Here is a 22773-nt window from a genome sequence, read left to right as displayed (position 1 = left end):
GACAAATTCTTAGAAAAGCACAACCTTCTGAGACTGATCCAGGAAGAAATAGAAAATACGAACAGATCAAGCACAAGCACTGAAATTGAAACTGTGATTAAAAATCTTCCAACAAACAAAAGTCCAGGACCAGATGGCTTCACAGGCGAATTCTATCAAACATTTAGAGAAGAGCTAACAGCTATCCTTCTCAAAGTCTTCCAAAATATAACAGGGGGAGGAACACTCCCAAACTCATTCTATGAGACCACCATCACCCTGATACCAAAATGAGACAAAGATGTCACAAAAAAAGAAAACTACTGGCCAATATCACTGATGAACATAGATGCAAGAATTCTCAACAAAATACTAGCAAACAGAATCCAACAGCACATTAAAAGGATCATACACCATGATCAAGTGGGGTTTATCCCAGGAATGCAAGGATTCTTCAATATACATAAATCAATCAGTGTGATACATCATAATAACAAATTGGAGGATAAAAACCATATGATTATCTCAATAGATGCAGAAAAAGCTTTCACAAAATACAACACTCATTTATGATAAAAACCCTCCAGAACATAGACATAGAGGGAACTTACCTGAACATAATAAAGGCCATATATGAAAAACCCACAGCCAACATCATTCTCAGTGGTGAAAACTGAAACCATTTCCACTAAGATCAGGAATAAGACAAGGTTGTCCACTCTCACCACTATTATTCAACAGAGTTTTGGAAGTTTTAGCCACAGCAATCAGAGAAGAAAAAGAAATAAAAGAAATCCAAATCTGAAAGGAAGAAGTAAAGCTGTCCCTGTTTGCAGATGACATGATACTATACATAGAGAATCCTAAAGATGCTACCAGAAAACTACTAGAGCTAGTCAATGAATTTGGTAAAGTATCAGGATACAAAATTAATTCACAGAAATCTATTGCATTTCTATATACTAACGATGAAAAATCTGAAAGAGAAATTAAGGAAACACTCCCATTTACCATTGAAACAAAAAGAATAAAAGACCTAGGAATAAACCCACCTAAGGAGACAAAAGACCTGTATACAAGAAACTATAAGACACTGATGAAAGAAATTAAAGGTGATATAAACAGATGGAGAGATATACCGTTCTTGGATTGGAGGAATCAACATTGTGAAAATGACTATACTACCCAAAGCAATCTACAGATTCAATGTAATCCCTATCAAACTACCAATGGCATTTTTTACAGAGCTAGAACAAAATATTTCACAATTTGTATGGAAACACAAAAGACCCTGAATAGCCAAAGCAATCTGGAGAAAGAAAAACGGAGATGGAGGAATCAGGCTCCTGGATTTCAGACTATACTATAAAGCTACAGTAATCAAGACAATATGGTACTGGCACAAAAAAAGAAACATAGATCAATGGAACAGGATAGAAAGCTCAGAGATAAACCCACGCACATATGGTCACCTAATTTTTGATGAAGGAGGCAAGAATATACAATGGAGAAAAGACAGCCTCTTCAATAAGTGGTGCTGGGAAAACTAGAGAGCTACATGTAAAAGAATGATATTAGAATACTCCCTAACACCATACACAAAAGTAAACTCAAAATGGATTAAAGAGGTAAATGTAAAGCCAGACACTATAAAACTCTTAGAGGAAAATATAGGTAGAACACTGTATGACATAAATCACAGCAAGATCCTTCTTGACCCACCTCCTAGAGAAATGGAAATAAAAACAAAACAAAAAAAAACAAATGGGACCTAACGAAACCTAAAAGCTTTTGCACAGTGAAGGAAACCCTAAACAAGATGAAAAGACAACTCTCAGAATGGGAGAAAGTATTTGCAAATGAAGCAACTGACATAGGATTAATCTCCAAAATATACAATTTCATTCATGCAGCTCAATATCAAAAAACAAACAACCCAATCCAAATATGGGCAGAAGACCTAAATAGACATTTCTCCAAAGAAGATATACAGATTGTCAACAAACACATGAAAGGATGCTCAACACCACTAATCATTAGAGAAATAGAAATTAAAACTACAATGAGATAACATCTCACACCAGTCAGAATTGCCATCATCAAAAAAATCTACAAACAATAAATGCTGGAGAGGGTGTGGAGAAAAGGGAACCCTCTTGCCCTGTTGGTGGGAATGTAAATTGATACAGCCACTATGGAGAACAGTATGGAGGTTCCTTAAAAAACTACAAATAGAACTACCGTATGACCCAGCAATTCACCTACTGGGCATATACCCTGAGTAAACCATATTTCAAAAAGAGTCATGTACTACAATGTTCATTTCAGTACTATTTACAATAAGCAGGATATGGAAACAACCTAAGTGTCCGTCGACAGAGGAATAGATAAAGAAGATATGGCACATATATACAATGGGCTATTACTCAGCCATAGAAAGAAACGAAATTGAGTTACTTGCAGTGAGGTGGATGGACCTAGAGTCTGTCATACAGAGTGAAGTTAAGTCAGAAAGAGCAAAACAAATACCGTATGCTAACACATATATATGGAATCTAAAAAAAAATGGTTTTGAAGAACCAAGGGCAGGACAGGGATAAAGACATAGAGAATGGACTTGAGGACACAGGGAGGGGGAAGGGTAAGATGGGACGAAGTGTAAGAGTGGCATGGACATATATACACTACCAAATGTAAAATAGATAGCTAGTGGGAAGCAGCCTCATGGCACAGGGAGACCAGCTCAGTGCTTTGTGACGACCTACAAGGGTGGGGTAGAGAAGGTGGGAGGGATACGCAAGAGGGAGGGGATATGGGGATATATGTATATGTATAGTTGATTCACTTTGTTATACAGCAGAAACTAACACAACATTGTATAGCAATTATACTCTAATAAAGATGTTAAAAAAAAAAAGAGAAGCTCTTCTTCCAATTGAGAGCATATATGCCTGATAAACACGTGCTGACAAACTGAGATCAATAGTTTGAAATATCAAAGAAATGAGTATCAGTTATCTGTCTTTCTATGGGAACAGCTCCTCTCCACCATGTTGATGGGTGAGTTTAGATAATGGCCAATTACATGTCCTCAACCTCTGGCCATATGTTGTTACATAACCAGGCTGTATACCCCACTGCCCTGGCCACAGTGCCTGGTTCAGCTGTACGTGACCCAAAGCACTGGAATTTTTCAATGAGGTGACCTACAAAAAGGCCTTTGCCTTGCATCTCAGATCAAAGTTGGAAGGATGTGATGCTGGATCTGCTTGTAGCCTCATCCCTACCACTGTGTGAAGTCAGGAAATCAAACCAAGAAGAGCCAAGCAGAGATGGGAGAGAGCATCCCAAGACCTCCTCTGTCCCTGGGCCTCCCCACCCACCCTTGGATGTTCCCAGCTGTATGAGCAAAAGAATCCCTTGTTTGTGTAAGCTGCTTTGAGCTGGGGATACTCACAAGTAAGTGTTATAACTCACACAGTGTTTGGTACCTGGAGTGGGCTGAGGCTCAAGACCAACCCTAAGATAAAGAAGGCCTGGATCAATGTGGGAAAGGGCAGGGGTTCCCCATAAGTCAGCAGTCCTCTATGGGGCAAGATGCTGCAGAGCCTTACAGTGTTCTGATATTGAACCACTTATCTCCTGAGGCTTTATCCACAGGGCTAGCTGGGACATGCCAGAATATCAAGAGGGCATTAACCCTGGCAGCCTTAGCAGATGCCCTGCCCTGCCACTGGGCCTTGGTCAGGAGGAAACCAGTATAGAAACTACTAGATTTCCCAGCTCAGAATCTTTGGAAAAGGGGGTAGGCAGTGCTGTCTTTGGGGTAGCCAGGTTCACTGAGGTGCTGTACTGGGTGTTCTCCAGGTGTCTCCCCACTTTTACCCATCTTGCTCTGCTCATCAGGAGTTCATCTACAATCTCCTTGCATTTTGGCCCGGTTGGTATATTAGTTTTCTGTTGCTGTGTAACAAATCACCATAAACTTAGCAGCTGAAAACAACATACATTCGTTACCTTACAGCTTCCCTGGGTCAGGAGTCTGATCACAGTGTGGCCTGGCCCTCTTACTCTTAGGTCTGCAATCTAGGCATAACAGGGCTGCATGTCTTTCTGAAGTTTGGTGTCCTTTTCCAAGCTCACTGTTTGTTGCCAGAATTCAGCTCCTTGGAGTTGTAGGACCAAGGTTCCCATTTCCTTGCTGGCTGTTGACTGAGGACCATCCTCAGCATCCTCAGCTCCAGTTCTGGCCCTGTGGACCCTTCAAGAGGCTTCCTCACAGCTTGGCAGCAAAAGAAACTCTCTGATGTCAGGGAGGGCTCAATTCTTTTAAAGGGCTTACTGGATTAGGTCAGTCCCACCCATAAGAAACTCCTTTGATTAGTTCAAAGTCAACTGATTAGAGACCTTAATTACATATACAAAATCCCTTCACCTTTGCCATGTAATGTACCATGCTCATTGGAGTGAGATCCCAGTATGGAGGGTCCTCAAAAAAACTAAAAATAGAGTTGCCATATCATCCAGCAATTCCACTTCTGTTCATTTATCTGGACAAAACTATAATTCAAAAAGATACATACACCCCTATGTTCTATATAGCAGCACTATTTACAATAGCCAAGACATGGAAACACCCTAAAAGCCCATCAACAGAGGAATGGATAAAGAAGATGTGGTACATATATACAATGGGACAGTCCTCAGCCATTAAAAAGAATGAAATAATGCCATTTGCAGCAACATGGATGGACCTAGAGATTACCATACTAAATGAAGTACTTCAAAAAGAGGAAGACAAATACCATATGATATCACTTATATGTGAAATCTAAAATATAACACCAATGAACTTACTACAGAACAAAAACAAACTCACAGACATAGAGAACAGACTTGTGGTTGCCAAGGGGGAGGAGAAGTGGGGGAGGGATGGATTGGGAGTTTGGGATTAGCAGATGCAAACTGTTATATATAGAATGGATAGACAACAAGGTACTACTGTGTAGCACAGGGAACTATATTCAATATCCTGTAATAAATCATAATGGAAAAGAATATGAAAAAGAATACATATATACATACATACATATATACATACATACATACATATATATATATATATATATATATGAATCACTTTTCTGTACACCAGAAACTAACAACTATAAACTGTAAATCAACTATACTTCAATAAAAAATAAATTAAAAACAATTTTTTTACCCCTTTTAAAATTCCAGATTTCTGTGCCCAGGGATAAAATAACTTTGCTTAGGCACCTAGGGAAGCAAAAGTATATTTTTCACCATTCTCCCAGTGTTTGCCTGAAGGCCACAGGCATGATCAAGATTTGCTGAAAGATGGGCTATGCCAAGAAGGGGAAACATATAATTTCTGGTAAGGTAAAGAAAATTGTTTATCACATTACACTGTGATATGGGAAAGGAAGGAAGGCTACATCAACTGAGCACCTAAAGTCTGCTCAATCCTTAGCTATGCCCCTTGTCTACATTATCCCATTTAATCCTCTCAACAGCAGCTTCTGCTTTGTTTTTCTTCCTAGCACTTATCGATATCGACAGTCTATACAGCAATTAAATAAAGTCCCCTCCTCATCACCTCGAAATGTGAGCTCAGTGATGATGGAGAATCTGTTCTGCTCATTGTTATATTTCAAGCACCTAGAACTTCCTGGAACACAAAATATATGGGAAAAATATTTGTTTAAAAAATGTTATAACTTAGGTACTATCAACATCAATTGATGCTTGAGAAACTGAGGCTTGGAGAAGCTACAAAACTGTCTGTGATGATTAATTTTGTGTGTCAACTTGACAAGGCTATGGTGCCCAGTTTTTTGGTCAAACACCAGTCAAGATGTCACTGTGAAGGTATCTTAAAGGTGCGATTAACATTAAAATCAGTAGACGTTGAGTAAAGCAGATGACTTTCCACATTACGGGTGGGCCCCATCCAATCAGTAGAAAATCTTAAGAGCGAAGACTGAGGTTTTCCCCCAAAAGAAGAAATTATGCCTCAGACTGTAACATAGAAACACTCCTTGAGTTTCCAGCCTGCTGCCCTAATGAATTTGGACTGAAGACTGCAACCTCCACTCTTCCCTGAGTTTCCAGGCTGCCAGCCTCTCCTACAGATGTCAGACTTGCCAGCCTCCGCAATTGCATGAAACAATTCCTTAAATAAATCTCTTTATGTCTCTCTTCCTCGTTTGATAGATAGATGATAGGTTGATAGATAGGTGGATAGATAGATAGATAGGCAGACAGATTAGGATAGGATAGGATAGGATAGGATAGGATAGGATAGGATATAGATAGGTATAGATATATAGACAGAGGTATAGGTATCTTATTGGTTCTGCTTCACTGCAGAGCCCTAACACACTGCCTTAGCTCATACACCTGTTCAGTATAAGGGTAGACTAACGGCTGATAGTTATTATGTGATTTGATCCGTACAACCGTCATTCATTGTATTTTACAGGTGAGGAAACTAAGGCTCAAAGGATAAGGACTTGGCCCAGTTCGCACAGCTAGAAAGAGTCAGGCTTTGCACATATAAGGTGTATACAATACTTGAGCCTGACGTTCTTCACTGCTTGATGGTTCAGTCCCCTGAGGACAGGTGTGAGCCAATGGACCCATCACTGTGACCCTCCCAACAACATCCTCATCAGTTTCTTGAGAAGGGAAATCCACAGTAACAATAACAATAACATTAACAGCTAAAGCCAGCACTTGCCATGCTCTGTTACCTTCCAGGACTTTCCTTCCCACCCTGGCACCGTGAAGCAGGCACTGCTTTTATCCGAAGAGGAGACAATGGACACACAGAGACTGTGTCACTTGCCCAGGTTCACAAAAGTCGAAGTTATATCCAGTGATATATTGGATTATCACTAAGTGCTTGCTATAACCACAGTAGGCTGTTCTGTGGTGATGGTTTCACCAACCATTCAAACTTGGTTGGACAGACCCAGTAGGCAGGGACTTCAGCTGCCATCAGTCGTTTAGGGTCCAGGTCATCAGACTGTCCCTGAAGCCCTTGGCGCCTCACCCCCCTCCCGGACATCTGTTGAGTTGCCTGGAGTGGGCAGTGCTGAGGGAGTGATGCAGGGGGCCCCTGTTCATGGGAATCACTGTCAGTGCTCGTGGTCCCCGGAGCATGCCTGTCACCTCACCCCTCTGTCAAGGCACTTTGGTTGGGCCAGCTTTGGGCCCAGAGCTCACCTCACTGCTTGTGCTCACTACATGAGCCCTGGAGCCCTCAGGGCTTTCTGGGGGACTTCTGAGAGATTTACAAAGGCGTGGACTTCATGCATCCCTCCACAAACATCCACAGGGTGTCTACTAATTGTCCCCCACAGCACCAGGAACATCATGGCAGGGCAAGTATGCTTTCTGCTGCTGAGGGCAGCCATCTGTCTGGGGAGGCCCAGATTCAATGATCAGCACACTCTGCACCGTGTGGAAGATGGGGCTTGCTGAGGATGCCTCCTGGGACAGCCAAGCGGGCACAAAATATGCATGGCGACAAGATCAGTTTCAGGCAGGGGATGGTGAGGAACTTTTGTTTTCTTAGAGTTTTCAATATTTTCTCAAGTATTTCATAGTGAGTGAATCACTTTAAAAAAAAAAACATTTAAGGATCTTTTTCCACTTGTCCTCCAAAAACTCATTATTAGTGTTCTTTTTAAGTTTTGTTCATCCAGTAGGCCAAGAGAGACAAGAGATAGAGGAACAGAGAGAGAGAGACAGAGAACAAGGAAGAAAGAGACAGAGAGGTAGAGAGAGACAAAGACAGAGAGAGAGAGAAGAGAGAGAGAGACCACGGGAGAATTCCTCTGAACTTGCATATCTCTGATTACTAGTGAGGCTGATCTTTTTTGCAGATATTATCACTTTGCATTTCTTCCTTTGTGACTTCAGTATTCCTGGGTTACATTATCTTCTTCCTTGGGTTGTTTTGCTTTTCAAGACCTAATTATATTAAAGTTTTTGTTTATCACATATGTTGCAAATGTGTCTTTGTCTTCAACCTTTGTTTACTATTTTATCACAGGCAGACATCTTTATGGGGACAAAACTAATGATTCTGTTTGTGCGTTTTGCCTTTGTTGTCAGGCCCAGCAAGTTTGTTGGCATCCTAAAAGATCGCATGGATGTTGACTTGTATGCTATTCTCAGTTTTTATTTTTGCCATTTAATTATTTAAACCATTTGGGATTCATTTTGATGTAAAACATGAGAGGGGGATCTAGCTTTTTTCCACCTGAAGTTTGGCTGATTGTAACAATCACAATTTGGTAACTCCTTTCCCACTGATGTGAAATACTTGATTGTTTAAGAAAGTGTAGTAAAGTTATGTATGTTTCTGTGTGATTCTGGTCTTCCTTATTTTTTCCACTAATTCATTGGCCCTAATAGCAGTACCATACTAATCATTATAATTTTTACAATATCTATTAAAAATTTGCTAGGAAAGTTACCTTCATTGTTTTCTCTTTTAGAATTTCCAAGCTATTTTTTTTCTGAATAAACTTTAGAACAATTTGTCAAGTTTCCCCTAAGGAAATTTTGATTTGAAATTTTTTTTATTTTTAAATCTACAAAACAATAGTTAGGCTTCGCATCCAAAAAGAAGGCATGAATTTCCATTTCAGTGAAAAAAATAATGGCTAAGGGTATGAACTTTTCACCTACATGGTCTGGGTTCAAATCCCAGCTCAGAAAGTTTCTTACTGTGTGACCCTCAGTGAGATATTAAACCTCTCTGTGCCTCAGATTTTATGTATATAAAATGTGGATAATAAGAGTAGCACTTCATAAGATGCTTGTGAAAATTAAACAAATAAATGTTTTTCGGTGGTTAGAATAATGCATGGCTCATTTTTAATAGATGTTAACTTTTCTCACGAATATTTTGTTACTTTCCTCACTAATATCTTGTAGTGTGTTCCACGTAGGTTCCAAACAAGAACACAGGAAAGAATAAATGAGTTGATATTCAGAAAATACAGAGCAGTGCATTCCACACAATAAGCACTTCAATTACACTGTCTTTTTAATGTCAAATGGCAGAGTCACCTCTTTCTACCCTCACCCTTCAGGGTCATCCCACCTTCAATATCCTGGGAACAAAATGCAGCAGAAACCCTCATTTGGAGCAATAGTCCATATTTTCTGTACACTAAAATTCTTCCTTTTTTGTACTTTCACATAATTCAAGCCAGAGATCAAGTATCTCTGAGAATATATAGCCCTGGTAGGTGAGGAAGGGAGACGAGGCCTTTAGCTATTGTGTTTTGTTTTAAATTTCATTTCCAAGCTAAGACTGTGTTTTAAAAGTTTCAGCTGCAATGAGGTTTCCCATCTCACTATGAACCCGTATGAACATTATAATAGAAATGATGAGAACTTCATGTACAATTGTAGCTATAGATCTTATCACTGCATGAAAAATGCAGCATTAATGTGAATTCCTGTAGTTCACCTTGTCAGTCCCGCATAATCGCAGGAGCCAGAGCGCTCCCTGGTCTCCACACCACAGATATTTCCTGCTCCATAGCTGCTCTCCACTCATCCCTATTCATGGCTTTTTAGAATGTGTTGAAATATAGTTTAATGAGCAATATCAGCCAGGCACACACACCTGGACTGCCATGAGACTTTAAGAAAGACATTTTCTTCTCATTTACTTCAAACAAAAATGAACAGAAATTCACAAAAGAGGTTCCACTGGTGCTAAAACTTGAAGTTTTCATTTCTAATGGCAGCTGGCTCACAGATCAATGGGATCTTAGTCAAGTCAATCTCCTTGAACCTAATTTTCACTCTCTGAAAAGCGTCATAATAATCACACACTACTTTGATACTTCATGAATGTAAATAATTATTTGAAGCTCTGAAAATTTTCATAAGAACTGTTTTAGTTAACTATGGCTACATAACAAATTACTCCAAGACTCACACAGTCTCTGAGGTTGGGAAACCAGGAGTGGTTTATTTGGGTGTTTCTGGCTCAGGCCCTCCCACAGGCTGAAGCCCAGCTGTCTGCCAGGCCTCAGTCTCATCTGAGGGCGTGACTGGGGCTGGAGAGTTGGAGTCTAAACTGCTGTCCCCATGCCTCAGCTCTTCACTATTTGACCGAAGCTTCAGTTCCTCCCCACGCAGGCCAGTCTGTAGAGCTGCTCACAAAATGATTGCTGGCTTCCCCCAGTGCAAGCGATGAGAGAAGATGGCTAGCCCCAAGACCGAAGTCATGGTTTCTCCTCTGACCTCATCATGTCAGTGACATGCCATTACTTACACTGTATGCAATGGTCACACAGACCTACCTGGCACCCTGTTGAAGGGGACTCCACAAGGGCGTGAAAGCCAGGAGGTGGGATTCCCTGGAGGCTATCGTAGTAGCTGGCTACCACGAGTACCATAGAAATGCTCAGCTGGGAGAGATAGGTAGAGTATACCGGCTAGTGGTAAAGGAAAATCAGAATTTGTTCCCTTTTGCAAATCAGACATCAGTCACAATTCACCCTGGGGGCTCCTTCATCAGCAGCCCAAATTCTCTGGTGGTGGCCTGCAGCCTGCCCAGCCTGGAGAATTTGCCAGTTATTTCCAAAGCTGTGCTCCCAACAGTGTAGAAATGATGGAAGTATACCCACATTCCCCAACCCAGAGGACCCCTCAGGGTTCCCAGAGCCTTCTGGTCAGCCCACCCGAAGCTTTGGCTGCCCCACACCAATCCCAGTGAGTGCTGATGAGTGGTCACCTCCAGGAAAGGGCATCTGGTCCCTCAAGCGTGGAAACCAGGGTTCTGACCACAGGAGCAAGCCTTCAGACTAGCTTGGCGATGACTGTTGAAAGCAAAGCCCGGTGTTGTCTGGCTTGAATCTCACCTTTTTCTGTCTTGCTCTGCAGGCATGCTAAGAGGGGTGGAGGGGAAGGTCTTGGGCTAATTAATACAGGAGACCTAAAAGCAATTTTAAGGTCTTATGCCTCCAGGATTTCTGGTCCTTTTTCAAAGATGGAATGTCCAGTGGCCATGTCTGTTGGGGGGACAATTAGCAAAGTGATAGTTGTACAACACAGAAGGTTGTCTCTGAACCTAAAATTTACCTTTCCCCTGTCATTGGTTTTTCTGTTGATCTTTTTTAAAATGAAGATTTAAAATAAGGATTTCCTACGACGGGATGGGCACTTATATTCAACTTGTTGAGGTTTCAGAAAATCCTTGATTCTGAAACAGCTGAAGGCCGAGAGACAATGTTATAACAAATACTTTAGCAGAAAACAGATGATGTACTAGTCTCATGTTTTCTCAACAAATGCTTATGTGAGCAAGTGAAGGCAATTGAAAGTCAAGCCATGTAGGCTGCACATCTCCAGCACCATAATGAACTGTTGTGCAGGGATGCATGAGAAATCCCATTCAGAACCGATCCTGATCCTGTGCTGAGCAGACCGGCTGCATCAGATCCCATGTAGGGTCCTGTACAGGTTACAAAGCTGGACCACAGGTACTGTCTGCCCTCAAATAACCTCCACTCTGCAGAGGCAGGTAAAAATTGCATGCAAATAACTATCACACAGGCCTGATGAAATCAAGATAAAGTAATCTGGGAATTCCAGAGGGAAAAGTATTAATATTTATTGGGAAGATTCATTTCTCCTACATGTGTTTATTGAGACCTGCTGTGTGGCCAGCAGTGTGTTGGGACGCAAAGAGAAAACATACAGTGGAAACTCCTAGTGGAAAGGAGCAGGATTGCAGTGCCGTGACCTGCACAGTAACAGAACTGTTGATGATGCTGAAGCCGTATCAGGGAGAAGCTGGTTCTCTTCAGGCGGTTGATCAAAGCTGTGCCGAGGGAGTCATACCTGGAGGGGACATTGAAGGATGAAGGAGAGGGTGCCAGCTGGCAAGGGCAAGCAGGCTGTATGGGGAGAACATTCCAGAAGGTGCTGCAGGTACAGTAATATGAAACCATTAAATACCGCAGCACATTCAAAGAATTACAAGTGCTTCACGGTTGTTGGATTTATAGAATACAAGGGAGAAACTCAGGCAGCAGAAGGTCCAAATTGTGGATGGGCTAATGTACATGTGAAGGAATGTGGATGCTTTTCTGTAGGCAGTGCACCTCATTTGGAGGTCTGGGAGCAAACCTCTTTGAGAATCCAAACAAAGCTATGGCCACGTTCCTTGAAATGCTGCCCACAAATACAATTGTGTCTATAATTTCAGAGGGTCTACAGGGCACTGGGGTGTGAAGAAAAGAGCCCCTGACGTGGAACCCTGCAGACCCATTGCTGGAATTCACGCCAGAGGATCAGAGGATCAGATGCTCACTTCAGAGCCACGTTCCAGGTGGCGGAGTGGAGGCCATATCTCTGGGAGAGAAAGCAGAGCAGGAACCAACAGGAAGCTGTGTAATGCATCTCAAAACGTGTAGTCCAGAACTGTGACATTTCCTTGCTTCTAACAAGTCATCAACTTGTTAGAACATCATCAACTTAATAACAGCTATTTGGGAAAAAGAAAACTCCATATTAAATGTACATTATTTTGTAATCTAGTATTTTTCATTGAGGATTTTTTTGGTGGGGGCTGTGAAAACCAACTCTGATTAGTTGAGTCCAAAGTCTTGCTATCTTTTTATCTGAATTATCTATTTCTGGAAATCATCTGGAGGTTTCTTTTTTAAAATTCTATTTATTTATTTATTTGTTTGTTTTTTGGATGCGTTGGGTCTTTGTGGCTGCACGCGGGTTTTCTCTAGTGGCAGTGAGCAGGGGCTACTCTTCGTTGCCATGCGAGGGCTTCTCATTGCGGTGGCTTCTCTTGTTGCAGAGCACGGGCTCTAGGCGCGTGGGCTTCACTAGTTGTGGCATGCAGGCTCAGTAGTTGTGGCTTGCGAGTTCTAGAGCACAGACTCAGTAGGTGTGGCGCATGGGCTTAGTTGCTCCGCAGCATGTGGGATCTTCCCGGACCAGGGCTCGAACCCATGTCCCCTGCATTGGCAGGTGGATTCTTAACCACTGCGCCACCAGGAAAGTCCCTGGAGGTTTCTTACGAGGGAGTTTCCACCCTCAGGTAGTGCATAGGAGTCAGGCATAAGAGATGAGCTTCTGTCCTATATCTTTAATTGCATTATTGCGTGGTGTACACCTTAAGCAAACTTATATGCTAAAAACAGCCTTTCGGGCCTCCCTGGTGGCGCAGTGGTTGAGAGTCCGCCTGCCGATGCAGGGGATACGGGTTCGTGCCCCGGTCTGGGAGGATCCCATATGCCGCGGAGCGGCTGGGCCCGTGAGCCATGGCCTCTGGGCCTGCGCGTCCGGAGCCTGTGCTCCGCAACGGGAGAGGCCACAACAGTGAGAGGCCCGCATACCGGAAAAAGAAAAAAAAAAAAAAAAAAAAAAAAACAGCCTTTCCTTTCAATGTTCATGGTGATGTGACTTTTCAGTAAAAACCAGAGACACCCAAATTTAATTTAAACTTTAGCTATTAGTGTCATCACCAACACCAGTGACAGAGCTATTGCTCCTGCAATGATGCCACAATTCACCTCCTGGCTGGTGGCAGCGTTTGGGTTTCAGAAATGTCAGATTGTGAAAAAATTATGTGTCTTAGAGTGGACAGTATGGTCCAATCGGTAGTTAGCCAGGAGAACGTATCAGGAACAGGCTGACCAAACAGGGCAGCCTTTCCCAGGTCTTTACTAAGCAGCTATGTGAACGGAGTCATAGACAGATATGTCACATTGGGCTTCTGCCCTTTTGGCCAAAGTCAGGCTCGTGGAATTCCACGTTCCCAGGTTTACAGAGCTGCAGACATCGCAGGGCAGGGACGTGAGCCGTCTGCCCAGCTGTGACAACTCTCTCAGGCTCACCCGCATCCTGTGACAGTCAGATGCACCACGGACAAATGTGTGCTCATCCCCCGTCCTCCTCCTGAGCTCACTGAGCCCTTAGCTGAGTGTCCAGACCCCATGTCCCCTCCCCCAAAGCCTAGTGACCCCCAGCTCTGAGCACAGACTGAGGCTCAGAGGTGGTGGGAGGTGTGAGCAGCCTAACCCGGGGAAGCAGACAGTCTGGGTTCCACTGCAGCTTCCTTTGGGAAATTCGGGGTTCCTGAGAGCTAGGGTGAACCGCAGGGCAATCTGGGGCCGGCAGGGAGACTGGTATGCAGGAACATTCCTCCTCGGGCTCCCATGACGGGCTCTACAGCGCTGGAGGAGATCCACAAATATTTGTCTGGTTGCATAGTTCAGGCATGTGAAAATTAGAACCAAGAAACACGCTCTTTATTCTCTTTCCAGAAACGCTGCCTGAACTCTGACCCCTGGCGCTCCCACTCGTCTTGGGCTGGTTTTCAATCTGTTCCCCATTATTTCACTTCACATGCTTTTGCAGACTTTGCTAGAAATGTGAGTCCTGCCTTGAGCCCCAGTCAAGCAGGGGTCAATGTGTTCTTCTGGATTTCACTGAGTAATTTCCCGTCATTTTGCAGGATTGATCCTAAGTACTGCTTCTCCCCACACTCCTCCTCCGCCCTGCAGGCCCTGCCTGCGCAACTGTGCTGTGTGCAGGGAAGGCCCCTCAGCCGACCCTCTGCCCCCAGGCCATGTGAGCTTCTGCTGCTTCCTGAAGAGGGAGTGTTTCCCACAGTTCTGAAATTCTTGATTATGCATGCATCTGTGCGTGTGAGGCCAACCACGGCACCCTGGTGCTTGTCACACTGTTCCAACCAGCTGTTTTCAATCTGTCCGGGTTTCAGCCAGGTGAGTTGTTCCTTCCGTCCTGCGGTACGTAACGCAGCCTGGACCCTGCAGACCCAGGCATCTGTGTGTCTGATCAAAGCTGGGGACCTGCAGGAAATGCAGGGATGACCCCGGTCCAGGGGTTAGATGGAGAGGGCTCCAGTAGGACCTCAGGAAGAAACTGCGTCTTTTGGGGAAACATCAAGGGTGTACCTGCCCTGGGGGAGGCCTTCCCCAGCCAGGGAAGTGTGTTGGGAAGCTGTCACTTGTAAGCTGTGTCTTGCATTGTATGGTCACTTCTGCGTGGGCAGAAACTCTACCATGGGGCCCATGGACAAAATTCAGGGGACCAAGAATGTGGATGGAAACAAATTACTAGCTAACTAACCAGCTAACTAACTAACTTACTCATTTTCACTAGCTTCTAACTACAACTTAGCATTTCCTTCTACTATGAATGCGGGTAGCAAACCACAGCAGCATCAGCACAACTTGGTGCCTTTGTCAATAATAGGAATCTCAGTCGTCTCATCTCACCCTGAATTACTGTTTGTGCTCATCACTATTCAAAATTACAGTGACCGTTAGACCCGCTTCTAGGGTTTATTACATTGTTAATAAAGAAGCATCCATATTACTATATCACAAATTTATTTCTTACATTCTATCCAGGATTTTCAATAAGATGGATTTTTTTCGTAATCCTAAGTGTTTGTTTTAAGCATTATTCTGAGACAGGTCCTGAACTGGTCACCATCAGTGTGCCTCCACCCTGTATTCCTGGACCTCACCGTCCCAGCTTCACCCTCCAAGCATGCCTTGGAACCAAGAAAGGCCACTTGCCTGTGAGGACAGAAAGACACAGGGCTTTAAAGGCCTTACCTCCAAATATAGTAACTTTCTGGGGCACTGGGGGTGGGGGTTAGGACTTCAACATATGGATTTGGGCAGACATAATTCAGGCCCTAAGAGAAAGTTCCCAGAGAAGGTGATATTAAAATGAAGTATTGACAGTATTGGTGATTGCATGGACCCAGAATGAGAGAGGACGCCAAGTCTAGGGCTGGACCCTCAGCTTTGCAGAGTCAGAAATTCAGTTCTGTAAATGCCCAGTCTCCTGGGGGAGCCTTGTACAACTAAACTGACAGAGGCCATGAGCTCACAGCCAGGCAGAAGCCTGGTTTGATCTTCTATGGTGGGAAATAGATCCCAAACAAGCAGAAATACTCACACGGATTGTTGGTTCATTTTCTTCCTAGCTATGTAAGAAAATCTTATGAGACACCATATTTTACTCAGGGGATTGGACAGTAAGCAGAGACGAGATGATCAAAGCAGTATTTTCCAATCTACCGGGCACAGCCATTCATAGATCCTAAAATTAATTTAGTAGGTTAACAACCACATTTTCTAACAGAATCTAATAGAAAGTAAATTGAAGAGAAGGGAAGGGAGATGAGATGTATCACATACAGTAAAGAAAAATATTGTCTTATCAAACTTTCATTACAGTGTTTTATATGTCCATGAGGCACGTATGTGTACAAAATGGGCCCCGGTGTAAATGTATTTTTTTTCTTTTCTGTGGCTTCTGTTAAAAGATAAAAGTATGAAACACCCTACATTAGACGAACTTGAAAGCCAGTCCTTCCACCCTGATACTACAGGGTTAGATGTATCCAATAAACGGGATATTTTGCCTTATTAAAATATGGCATGCTTAGACTCTTGGTCATGAGGGAAAAAGTGGAAATAGCAAAGGGAAAGGGCCAACTCACTGTAAAGATGCAGAAGAGGTGGACCACCCATTGGAACGCAGGGCAGAAACCTCATCTAGGAGCCCCGAAGCCTCTGCTTCTCTCTGCAGGGCTGCTTCATTTGTCTTTGGAATCTGGATGTCTTGCTTTCCCAGACCTCGAGAGAGAACACAGCCAGTGCCAATTTGTTAGCTTCCCTCTAACAGAAAAGTCCTGACCCCTGGATCCAGGGTGGGGGCAGCAGTGGGCTCAGCATGGCCAGCTGTTCTGATGACTCCAAGCAGTTGGTCCACCCCTGGGATGTCCCTATAACTTGGATTTAAGTATCTGCGTCTCTCTTGGCTGCTTCAATTCTGGCTCCTTCTTTCCTTGAGCCATGCCTAAAACTTCTCCAGGGCAGAGCCACCTCCTAGCTGTGTCAGTGGCTCAGTAAATTCTCTGTGAATGAACGAGATGGTACATATTCCTAGGGGTGGGGTGTTAGAGTATGGATCGTTTGGACCTATTTGGTTTAAGATAGCATATTAGTTAGAGAGCTGTGAAATCATCAGAAAAGTAGATCTCAGTAACTATTTGTGTTTATCAAAAAGAAAATTAAAATAACTCGTAAAGGTGGATAAAGAAATGGTTTTTAATACATGTAGAGCAACATCTTAATTTTTATCAAATTACAAATTTAAGTTTATGAATAAGACATGAAAGGCAAGGAAGAAAAAAGAGGAAGGAAGGAGGGAAGGAGGGAGGAAGAAGGAGAAGGGAAGAAAGGGAGGGAGGGAGGAAGGGAAGGAATGGGGGAGAGAGGGAGCCTACCCATTTTGTTGGTGTTGTTATAGGTGGTTCCTTTTTATGGCTAAGTAGTATTCCATTGCATGAAAATATCACCATTCATTTATCCATCCTACTGTTGATGGGCATTTGGGTAGTTTCCAGTTTGAGGCTATGTTTATTCTAATACCTTCTGATTATTTCTGTTGCTGAAACAGTAGATGAAACAGCCTTTGATTTGGTAGGTAAAATCTTTGAAACAAGTGTGTAATGGTGCAACAAAATTAAGTGATTGTCAGAGGAGCTATGTCCTTCCTTAGATGCTTATCAAACCCAATACCTTTTCCTACTATAGCAAAGGCAGCACCAGTGCTAACTGACTCACAGTTATCAGAGATCATCTCTGGATCTCTGTGTGGGTGACAGCAGAGATTGCCAACAAGATCCACCCTACTTTGTCCACACACAGATCCAACTGATGGTCCTGCATGGCAGTTACCTCATTAGCTGCACACCCCTGAAAGCCAGGTTTTACTATATTACAGGGCCTTCTACTACACAGTTCATCTTATCTCTACATTCTAGGAAGCAACACCTCGCTTGGTAAGGGAGCCTGCTCAAACTGGTACTCACAAAACTGTTGCCTTTTCCAACCCCAGGGCCCAGGTGTCTTTCAGCTCTTCCTCAGTGTACAAATCTGGAGCCTTTGTAGTAAGGGCTTCTCATCAAGGGACACACAAAAACCTTCTCAAGTTTCCATTGTGACAAAACTATATTCTTACAGATTTCAAAATGCCAAGGTCAAGTGTGAGTGCCCTAATACACTGCTTCCTACAAGGTGCACATGGCATTTGTGGGCTCCCACCTCTCTCTGCTGGAGGGCTGACCCGAGGAGCACAGCATTCACCTTACAGTGTTTCTTTGGTGGGTGGGGGCTGGGGTGTCTGTAGATAAAAGGAAGAGGCCCTCCACTGCCCTGGGAAAAGGCGGCACCTGGTGGAAGGAACTGCAGCAGCCCTGCTGGATGGGGTGACTCTGGCCTTGTTGAAAGTCTTCGGCCAAGTCCTGGGTATCACCCCTTCCCACGGTACCTGAGGACAGGACATCGGGGTGTGAATGGGTTTTGGTGCTCCACACAAACCAGAACACTGCAGATCCTTACAAGTTTTGCTTTCTCTATGCCAAAAATGTCACCTTCTCCTTTCCCACCTCTACCTGGTCAACTCACCTCACCAGCTCTGCCTTCGTGGTCCTCTCCTCTCCTCCATCATGGTGCTTATCTTTGCTGGCTCCCTGCCTGCCCCCTCTAGACTGGGGGCTCCTTGAGACAAGCAGCAGGTGTCCTCAAGGAGTCCAGAGATATTTGATGAATGCATGAATCAAAGCGGGGATGCAAGAAAAAGCATGGACAACAGGCATTGATGAAGTGCGGTCTGGGGATGTTTGCAGGTTTCTGAGCCCCTTTCAGGAATCCAGGAATTCAAAACTCTTTTCAGAATAATCTAAATCAGGGACCAGCAAACTTTTTCTGAAAAAGGCCAGATAAATATTTTAGGCTTGCCAGGTCTCTGGTCTCTGTCATAACCATTCAACTTTGCCTTTACAGGGTGAGAACAACCATAGACAACAGGTAAATAATGATGGGCTTGTCTGTGTTCCAATACAACCTTATTTACAAAGCAGGCAGTGGGTCACATTTGGCCCCACATTTTGCCAACACCTGCTCTAACACATTATTGCCTTTTTCACACTCATTTTCTCACAAATATATAGGGGAGTTTTCCAGAAGCTAAGTGATATGTGATACCACAACAAGCTAAATGTGGAAACGTACGTAACTATCCAGTTGTCTTCTATTAAGCCAGCCATTAAAAAGAACTGCAAAAATTCAAAATAGCACTTCTCAACTAAATTCTTTTCTCGTTTACAAAATATATTATTTTAAATAAATATGTGTTTTATATTAGCATTGAATGAAAAAACAGTAAATGAGCCTGCTATTGCTATTTTTCAATGAATTAATATTAAATAGTTGAACATTACTTGGTCTTAATTTTAGTATGGTAAACATCTATAATGTAACCCACATAAACAAAAGCTCTTTGGGATCTTCAATGATTTTAAGAATTAAACTATAAGTTAATATAATAGAGGCTGTAGAAATACACAGAAACCTGCCTCTCCTTGGTTTTCTCTTTATTCCATTTTAGTCTTCACCTTCCTCTTGGATATCTTTCCCTGTTGGCCCTGGAATGCCTGCTACACACCAGAATAAACCAGCTACTGGTAATTAGTGCCCAATGTGGACAATTCAGGGTGACGTCTTAGCAGAGATTTTTAAAACTGCCTTTGCTGGTGCACTTCCTGCAAGTCTGACCCTGACCTGGGTGCTGTTTTGGTCTTAGCTGTGTGAACATGCACAGCAGCCTTCTGAGGGGGTTGGCTCCTGATTCACAAGGGAGCTTACATATTTGCAGCTGGGAGGGTAAGTCTTGGGCCTTAATGAATCCCCATTCCTTCTCTGCATTGCCCACCATGCATCCTGAGTTCTAGGTATCTTCACCCTCAGCATCGTTGCCATAGCATCTTCAGCGCAGGCATTTTTGCCACAAACATTTTCAGTGCCTAACTGGCTGTAGGCAATTTTGCCATAAAAGATAAAATAACAGAAAATAAAATAGGGACATTAAAAAGGAAATAATGCAACGTGAGAAATGAATAACAAAATTAAAAAGGCTTTATCACATACAAAATATGTGAATTCATTTAAAATGTGTGTAGATTCATGGCAATACTGCACAAAGAACTGGTTTTATTTTGTGAGTTGCACCTAAGCATTTGTCTTCCAAGACTTTCATTCATAATATTATATATATTTTTGCTTATTGATTCATCTTCTCACTTGACATCACACTTCTTTTCTTTTGTGCTAAAATTTCTTCCTTCATTAAAAGAGGTGTCAATTTCCAATCACTAGGATGCATATTTATATCTGAGCTTCATACTGTGCAGTGAAAGCTTCTACACTGTCGTTGATTCTTGGCACCTTGTCACATGTTCGTTGATGTGAACTTTGAAATTGTTCAAAGTTCTATGGTAAATGTGGGTTCAACTCTGAGCCTTCGAGGCCCTCAGCCTTTTTCTCCACCAATGTAGTGCATTTCAAAATAAGAAACCACTCTTAGGACAAATCATCGTCATCTGTCAGGTCAATAAAGCCATCAATAACATCACTAGCTGGATGAAATGCTAATTCATTTCAGCCAGTTGAAACCAAACTGTCTAACTCAAAACCATCAAACAGTTATTTTATCTTTTACGGCAAAATTACCTTACAGCCAATTAGTTAGGCAGTGTTTATGTTTGCAACAAAAATGCTTGTGGCAGAGATGCTTACAGTGAAAATACTGGACACACTTCCCAGTCATGGACCTCACACCTTCCCCTCTGCCTCCTAAGAACCCCTGCATCTGAACTTATCTGGGGGCAGCCAGGGGTCCCTGATGGCTTCATGGGCAGCAAGGGGGGGGGCGTTTTCCTGAGAGCAGACTGCAGGAAATCAAATACATATACTCTTCAGACAAGGATATTTTCCATGAAAAGCAAGCAAGCAAACAAATAATAAAACACAACTCTTGGGGCTTCCCTGGTGGCGCAGTGGTTGAGAATCTGCCTGTCGATGCAGGGGACACGGGTTCGAGCCCTGGTCTGGGAAGATCCCACATGCCACGGAGCAACTAGGCTCGTGAGCCACAACTACTGAGCCTGCGCGTCTGGAGCTTGTGCTCCGCAACAAGAGAGGTCGCGACAGTGCAAGGCCTGCGCACCGCGATGAAGAGTGGCCCCCGCTCACCGCAACTAGAGAAAGCCCTCGCACAGAAACGAAGACCCAACACAGCCAAAAAAAAAAAAAAAACACACAACTCTTATTGAAAACCTGGATGGGGTTTCACTTCAGCAGGTCAGACTGGGTGTCATCCTTTGTCTTTTCTGCCCCCAGGACTACAGCATGGAAGGAATCAGCTCATTCAAGTGAAAGGAATGAGAAGGGGATCTTAGTGAACATAAATGTCAGGACAATTCTGGGAGATAGAAGCCAGCTGTCAGCAGATAAGGCACTTCCCGGAACATGTAGAGGGGCCTCGAAGGAAGGGGCAGTGGCTAGAAGAGGGGGCTGCAGGCAGAGCCCAGGTCAGGAATGAGCAGGGAGCAAGGAGCGCCTTTGGAGGTGTGTCTTATGAATAAGTCTGCCAACGGCTGCCTGCTTCCACTGCTGCTACCCACCATGGCCCAGCATTTGACCTGCAGGAAGCAATAGGAACTCTCCCTTTAGAAAGTGGATAAAACAGCCTGTGGAAAGTGGAGGAAAAAGTCAGAATGGGAGAGCTGAGGCTGGTGCACCCCAATTCTGAATTTGACCTCAGTTACCACCCTTCATCACAAAGTGGACAGATTAATAGGCAAGCTGTACCCCAAACACAGAGCTCCTACTGCTTCCCCATGGTGGGCTGGGAGAGCTGGAAGGAAGACCAGTGGTAAGGGAAACCTACCTCAAAAAAATCATCCCAGGGCTTCCCTGGTGACACAGTGGTTGAGAGTCCACCTGCCGATGCAGGGGACACGGGTTCGTGCCCCGGTCTGGGAAGATCCCACATGCCGCGGAGCGGCTGGGCCCGTGAGCCATGGCCGCTGAGCCTGCACGTCCGGAGCCTGTGCTCTGCGACGGGAGAGGCCACAGCAGTGAGAGGCCTGCGTACTGCAAAAAAATATATATATATATATATCATCCCAGAAAATAAATAAAATAATAGTGGCTTCCTGGGGAGAGGGGGGGATTGACTGGGTGAGGCACGCCTTCGGGGATGAAAAGGGACCAGAACATGCCACCCCAAAATATGCCATTTTGGCGTAAGGATTATTTTGAGCTGAAGGCAGTTGAGAAACAGCAGATGCAGGAAGAGCTCTCTACCCTCCGCATCTGCTTAAAAGCAGGGCATAAATTCCCCTTTAAGAAGCTGCTCCCCCCACCCCACCCTCACCATGCTTCTGCACCAGGAGGAAAAAAACAGTCATCGTTGGAATCAGAAAGTCAGCACTGACATGGGTCTGCACAACAAACCTAAGTAACCCTCATCTTCCTTTAGTTTCCCCATAAGTTTACCTTCCCACAACTTATCACCCCAGGAGCCCACACCCCTTTTCCTTCATCTTGTCACTGCTCTATGATTTCTCATCCAGCCCCAAATTCTAACCAACTCTTTGAGTTCTCCCACATGTATGAATGCTGCACAAATCAATAAATTCTGTTTTTTTCCTCTCCTGTTAATCTGTTTTTGTCAATTTAATTTGCATGCCTTATTCCCTGAACCTAAGAGGGTAGAAGAAAAAGTGACTTTTTTCTCCTCTGCAGGGAGGAAGGGCTGAAGATCCTATATCTTGATCTGGGTGGTGGTTAAACCAGCATATACATATGTAGACATTCACCA

This window comes from Mesoplodon bidens (assembly GCF_964165515.1).
Source record: "Mesoplodon bidens genome assembly, chromosome: 6".
In the NCBI taxonomy this organism is placed as follows: Eukaryota; Metazoa; Chordata; class Mammalia; order Artiodactyla; family Ziphiidae; genus Mesoplodon; species Mesoplodon bidens.
Note: the sequence above shows the minus strand (reverse complement) of the source record.